The 7,500-nt window shown below is 38.8% G+C and overlaps 1 protein-coding gene across 1 annotated transcript in view; it reads right to left on the bottom strand.

Moving 5' to 3' along the window:
- The window catches only part of LOC135205651 (probable C-mannosyltransferase DPY19L3), a 248,398-nt gene extending 245,213 nt beyond the window's left edge, over window positions 1-3,185 (bottom strand). Inside the window, exon 1 of the mRNA XM_064236474.1 lies at window positions 3,077-3,185. The gene's annotated coding sequence lies outside the window, so the exon portion shown is untranslated. The remainder of the gene's footprint in view (window positions 1-3,076) is intronic.
- Between the last annotated feature and the right edge of the window lie 4,315 nt (window positions 3,186-7,500).

The following is a 7,500-nucleotide window of genomic DNA, read 5'->3' as shown; positions in this document are numbered from 1 at the left end:
CTCTCTCTCCCCTTTCTTATTCTTCTTCCTCTGATCTGTCACTTTTCCAGCCTCCCTCTTTCTCACTCGCTCTCTCACTCTCTCTCTCTCTCTCTCTCTCTCTCTCTCTCTCTCTCTCTCTCTCTCTCACCTTTTTATTTTTCCTCTTCCTCTTCCTCTGATCTGTCACTTTTTCATCCTCTCTATAGTCGTCTTATTCATGTTGTTGCTGTCCTCCTCCTCCTCCTCCTCCTCCTCCTCCTCCTCCTCCTCCTTCTCTCTCCTCTCTCTCTCTCTCTCTCTCTCTCTCTCTCTGCCTTTTCTTATTCGTCTTCCTCTGATCTGTCACTTTTCCAGCCCCCCACCCCCCCTTCCCTCTCTCTCTCTCTCTCTCTCTTCTCTCTCTCTCTCTCTCTCTCTCTCTCTCGCTAATGACACCGTTTAAGACCGGCCCACAACTACCCAAAAAGTGGATTTGCACGCGCTGGGGCCCACTAATAAAGGGTTCTGTCCATGTACTACTTAGAAAAGCCAAAGAAACTGCCGACGCGGCGGTCGGGGCACAAGAAATGAATGGCATGACGAGGTGTTATCAATCATTATGGCAGCGTTACACCAAGGTCAGGAAAAACAGAGGGAGCTGGGGAAATCAACGACAAAGAAGATTAAATGAGAAACATGGATGTTGGGTTTTGGTTTGGGATTTTAAGATGAAGATGCAAGGTAGACTATAAAAAAAAAAAAGGGATGGGATGTAGATGATGTGAAAACAACGAACGGTGATGGAAAAGTAAAGGCATAGAGAATAGGTCAGTGGGAATAGTGAGGAATGCTAACTAATGAGAACATAGAACGTGGCTAACGTGACTGAATTCTCGACGGAATATAACTGCCGGAACAATGATGTCTAGGCCCGTCCCTTACGGACCTCCTGATTGGCTGTTGATAAACCAATCACAGGACAAAAACTCTCAGTCTCTGTGAGAGTTCACAGAGGCAGGGTGCACGTTTCACTTCTCCTGAAGAATACGTCTTTCAAAAGTATCCCTCAGGAGAGATGGCGCATACATCCTGGCTATGTGAACTCTCTCGAGAGACTGAGAGTTTCCAGTTCTGTGACTGGCTTATTAACAGCCAATCAGGAGCGTCGTAAGGGCCTGGCCTCTTCATCAAATGCACGGGTGATGTGAATATACTATAGTAGTGATTCATCTCAAAATGCAGTAAGTCACTTCGTGGTAAAGGCCATCTTTCTCAACTTGTGTAGATAAATAAATAATAAAAAAAGGATGTACAAAAAATTACCAAACTTTCAAAGTCCTAGCAGGAATCAATCTAGCAGCAATTCAGATGCCAATTTTTAAGTCGTGCTAAAATCACTCGGGTTATCTGAGCTCGAATATCATATCTAATCGATGTTGTATCGAATATTATATCTGATCGATGTTCTGTCTCGAATATTATATCTGATCGATGTTCTGTCTCGAATATTATATCTGATCGATGTTGTTTCGAATATTATATCTGATCGATGTTCTGTCTCGGATATTATATCTGATCGATGTGTCTGTCTCGAATATTATATCTGTTCGATGTTCTGTCTCGAATATGATATCTGATCGATGTTCTGCCTTGATGCTAAGCTTAATCACTGACACGGGAGAGTGAACCGGCACCTGAATTTGTGGAAGTTCCAATAATGACCAGTTGAACTAATGACCAATAGCGTTTGACCCTCCCTGGTCCCTCACTTATAAGCATGATTAACATGAAAGCCTAACTAATAACGTCTTTTGAGGTATTTACTGAACGTGGCCGACTAATCAACGGGAAATAGCGGCGAATGACGTCTACGAAGAATTCACTCAACGTATCCCCCACCAAGTATATAGACAGGTTTCAGAACGGTACCCACAATGAAAAACATGAAATCCCGACGAAGAAAGTCGGCAAAGAGTGTTCCTATTTGCCCCAACTGAATGATACGGAATGCGCACTAACGTAGCCCGCGTGGAATTGACCTAACGAATAAATCTGACGTAAGAGAAGGCTCGAAATGTAGATCTGATTTCGCGGGACCAGACGAACCGTTTTTACGAGTGAACTGATTCAACCAATAACTTCATAATTTTATCATAAAATTGAAAAAAGAAAAATGGAGAAGGGGTTTCAGTGAGATAAAAAATATATCCTTCTCTGAACAAAACAATTTTTGGGACACTGGAATAACGGTAATATCCACTGAACCAAGCAATCGAAGTTTTCCACTTATCTTCAGTTTACTTATACGATGAGGGAATAGAAGAATGTCCACTGGAATGATAAATGCATTTCAGAATTTACATGCTGTACAGTGGCTCACGCGTAATCCACATCAAGACAGCAGTCTCGTTCCTCAGCAAACTTAACTAACTAATAAAATGATCCTGATAAGAAGTGCATAAGATTTTAAATAGTCTCAAGATTTAAATTGTAAGTTATTGCCTTTCACACTATTCTCGTAATGTTATGGTGCACACCTCTAAAAATTATTTTTTGTCATGTGATTGCTGGTTATATATATATATATATATATATATATATATATATATATCTATATATGTATATATATATATATATATATATATATATATATATATACATACATACATACATACATAAATGCATATATATTAAATATTTATTTACAGATGCAGCTTGTGCTTTGGTAATTTCATGCATTTTATATATATATATATATATATATATATATATATATATCTATATATATTTATATATATATATATATATAATGCGTATATACATATTATTTTTCCAAGAAGGAGCTAGAATGACTCACACATTAGCATAATCATATGCCAAGGGCAGAGAGAGAAATCTTGAGAAACCTTCCGCGCACACGCAAGCACAAATATGAAATACATAAGCCAAATCACATCCGAGTTCCATCGTCTCACAAACACCAACATTTTTTCCAAGAACTCGAAGCTAATTTGCCTAATGATCACTTTCCAATACTTTTTCGATGCACAAGGATTACCTTCAACCAACCCCCGCCCAAACCCCGCCCCTACCCCGAACCGAATCCATGACAAACCTTTTGGCAAGAGTTACGGACAAGTTCCGCGTGCCGGGAGAGAAGAATGACGTCACTGGTGCACCAGGAGGAGAGACACTCCGCAAAAGCTGGAACTTCTAAAAAAAGTATCATAAATTTCGGTTTCGCGCTCCGCAGCCGAGAGCCCCGCGATAACAAGGATGCTCAAAACATGCGATTTCGATATTCGATATCTCTAGGATCCTTGAAATGTCTTTTGGCCGGGCTGGTGTACTACTACTACTACTACCCTTGGGCGGATATAGGGCTTTGTACTCTACCAAGACGTCGAGTCGTCGACTTCAGTCCAGTTCAATTTCGGTTATTTGATACGGTTGAAGTCCGGCACAAGCTCTTACTCCAATTTTTCGTTTTTCTTTTCTTTTATTCTACTTTTGGTGTAAGGAAATTAAAACTGGGTTAAAATGTAGAGCTGTGAGAGTAAGTTTTACAAAGACTAAGAGTCCCCCCTTTTTTTTAATGAACTATAACTAGAGCTGTTAAAAGGTATGAGAAAAAAAAGCTCTTTTAGAGCCTCTCTCTCTCTCTCTCTCTCTCTCTCTCTCTCTCTCTCTCTCTCTCTCTCTCTTTTGAAACACAAGTACATATTCATACGCAAAAATAAATACATATACAGTACATATAGAGTACATATATAAATACATAAGTATAATATATATTATATGTAAACATAATGTTGAATTCATGGAGAGCTGAGTTTTCATTAGCTCGTCGCTCTATGACGTCATTCCTGGTGTTGCTGCAGGAATGACGTTATAGAGCGAATAGCCAATGTAAACTCGGCTGCCTATGACGCCAATTGAGTGTTAAGATCATCAACTCTACGCCAGAGAAACCATCCACTCCAGCAACTGTCTTCAGGCAGCAGGTAAACAGCCTTGGCCGAAAATTGATTGATTTATTTGCGGCTCTCCGGGATTGTGAGGCATTGTCGAAGAAAACAAGCAAAAGCTTTAGAAAGAAAGAAGAGTGTATATAGCAATAAAAGAAACAACAGGAGATAAGCCAACCTTATTAAACGAAATGGCTTATCCATTTATTAATTTTTTTTGGTAGCATAATCTACAGGTAATGAAGTGAAAGACTCATAAATCTTAAAAAATAAAAAGATGCACAACAGCATAATTAATAATAATAATATCCTTTATTTCAGCTCAGGGCCATATACATGGAATATACAAAGTACATACAGTAACATACACAATCTGATACATGAGATAACATGATAAAAAATGAATAAACGGCACTATTATTTGGTCTTTTCATTTAAAAAAATAAACTCGAACTCTGTTCAAGGCTTCAAGAAACTATGCGCTACTACACTTAGAAGAAAATTTTAAACAGCTAACGAAATATGAAACAAATTTTAGCAATCTGTAAGAAGTGGCATACTGTGAGCGTGCTAAAGTCAACACTGGAGAAAACTGAAAGAAATAACAAGAAAATTATGGCAATATTTTGGCCTTGCTTTGTGCTTTGAAAAAATAATTGCACATCGAATTTTATACTACACTGATCCTTGGTAGCTATTAAAAAAAAATAAGCCAGTAAAAGGAGAATCCAATAGAGTATTCAAGCGTTTCAGTTTGTCTAGTAAACACAGTGGAGAAAACTGAAAGAAGTAAAAAGAAAATTATGATAATTTTTGGGCCTTGTTTTGTGCTTTGAAAAAATAACTGCACATCGAATTTTAAACGACACTGATCCTTGGTTGCTATTAAAAAAAATAAGCCAGCAAGAGGAGAATCCAATAAAGTATTCAAGCGTTTCAGTTTGTCTGAACTAAAGGTATATATTGTCGTGAGTTCTCTCAAGATAACAAGAAAATTGAAACATAAAAATATCAATAGGTCCAGTGGGAAATTAACGTTAGCATAAATGAACAGGAACTTCTAACAGGTACACAAGACTCTGCAAATGTTAACAAAAAATAAAATAAAACACAGGAAACAAAATGGGAGTCATCTACTCTTTCCCACACCATCAAACCAACACCATCACTATTTGATATACGTCAGAATTTCCACAAAATATTACACAGTTTTTTCGCTAGTGCAGAGAATGAACTAAAATTGCAGTTTTATAAATTTCTCACCGAAACCTCGATGCCATAACTCAAATGCTTGCGTGAAGGCATCGCAAGCAAACGCAAGGTAATATAAAGAAGATAATGAAAATAATGGGATAAAATGTATATATTCTGAAGAAGGTAGGAAAAATGGATTAAAAACAATATTCAGAAGACTTGACAAATGGTGTGATAAAAAGAATATTTTGAGCAATAGTACGACAGAAGTGCTTGGTGAAGAAGGCAACACAGACGATATTATGGAAGATTAAAAGTGGATAAATTACAGGTAGAATGGATAAATGGAAGGTAGAATGGTACACACTGAGCTATGAATATGCTAAGGGTAGGTGGTTTACAGAAATGGATGACGTATGCATGAGTAAATGTTACCAGTAACGAAGCAATCAATGCATAGAAAAAGTAACACATTGTTTTGAAAATGAGTGGACTGAATTTCGGAGGGAAAGTGGGCTATGACGCTACAGCTATATGGAGATGACTTTAAACTACTGAAATGAAACTAAAAGAAAAAAATGAAATTCAACTTTACGCTTCTAAAGTTAAAAAAGCTTCAACTAGAAAAATGGAAGTATAGCTACTGCAGTGCATTTTCAATGATGACCAGTGATTAAATCCACCATTTGTAAGAAGGTGTCAAAAATGCGCATATGAAGCAGATGCTACAGTTGAAGGAGACGACGGAAAAGACGATGAACCTGGTAAGAAAGATGGAAATGTCTCTTTGCTACGAAAACGTGAAATCAGACCGTCGTTTAATACAAATGGAGGCAAAAAGCGGATGAATGATCGCATCAATCAATCAATCAACCGCTGTAGGTGTAAGATGAGAGAGAATTTCTGCAAATGGAAGAAAGTCCGGTGGAATAATACCATCTCTGGACAACAATGAGACTCCTCGTTGGATAAGTGGTTTTCACACTTGGCTACCAATCTGGTGGTCCGAAGTTCGATTCTCGGCTCGGCCAGCGCGGAATCAGAGGAATTTATTTCTGGTGATAGAAATTCATTTCTCGACATAGCGTAGTTCCGATCCCACAACAAGCTGTAGGTCCCGTTGCTGGGTGACCAATTGGTTTCTAGCCACGTAGAAATATCTAATCCTTCGGGGCAGCCCTAGGAGAGCTGTTCATCAGCTCAGTGGTCTGGCGAAACTAAGATATACTTAACTTTTCTGGACAACAATGGTGTGAAACAGGGAGTCTAAAAGATGGTCTAAGCAAGCAGAGGGAATCCGGAGGAATAATGAAACCTTGAAAAAAAAAAAAGCAGCATATACAAGCAATTCAACTTGAAGATCATCTCGTTCGCGACCAGGCTTCTAATCCCCCTCCCCACCCCGTGCAACAGAGCGTATAGGGAGGGACAGGAGGGCGAATGTAATCCCCACTAAATGCTTTGAGCAAAGTAAGATTTAGGCCCGACCTCCACGCATCTCCGAACACCTTCACATCGTTCGCGTCACATCCTTCAAGCACATCGGATGCAAAATCGAAATGAGCATGTGTCGGTTGTCATGCAAGCAGCCAAGAAAGCAGACTTATAAATAGACCTCGAGTGGAATAACAGTCACTCGCTTGCTGCGCGCTTGTCCGCTTGAGAGAGAAATGAATTCTATAAATAGGCGATGGTAGAGCGCCCTCATTGGGGGAGGGGGAGAGGGAGGGAGAGGGGGAGTGGTGGGAGGATAAGATGCAATGCAGCTAATGACGTAATGCAAACTGTTTAGACTACGCGATGACGAGGTGGAGAGCCCTATAGTGGAATAGTGAGAGTTATAGGGACATAATGGAGATGAGATTTGTTTCCGTGTACCCAAGTGGCTACGTCATATATTCTCACTAAAATGCAGCCATTCTAGGACTGTCACCTTTGACCCTGTATTGGTGGACCTTCACTCACTGCATTTTCTATCATAAACCTGATTGATCGATGTATCTTTATAACATTATATCACTACTTTAAGTCTGTCCTTTCTTTGGCTGATTGGCATTTTTTGTCGAATTATACTGCAATAGTAAAGTTTGTCCATTATGTAAACTTTGACCCAGATTCATCGATGCCTACTTATAAAATTTTCAATGACGATGAGTAAGGCAAACATTTGCCTCTATTTATGGCCATACTAAAACAAAAATAACCAAAAGAATAGAAATACAAGGGAAAGAATAAGGGGTGACTATATTCGTCTCTATGCAGAATGAGGGAGAACAGAGAAGTAGACATAAAGCCAAAGCTTTGAATAACAAGAATCAAGGAACAGACAAATCGTGGAAATATTCAAGACAAATTATATTGTAAGGTGAGCGAAAAA

Source organism: Macrobrachium nipponense, chromosome 24 (assembly GCF_015104395.2).
Source record: "Macrobrachium nipponense isolate FS-2020 chromosome 24, ASM1510439v2, whole genome shotgun sequence".
Taxonomy (NCBI): Eukaryota; Metazoa; Arthropoda; class Malacostraca; order Decapoda; family Palaemonidae; genus Macrobrachium; species Macrobrachium nipponense.
This window is presented reverse-complemented; position numbering and strand designations above follow the sequence as displayed.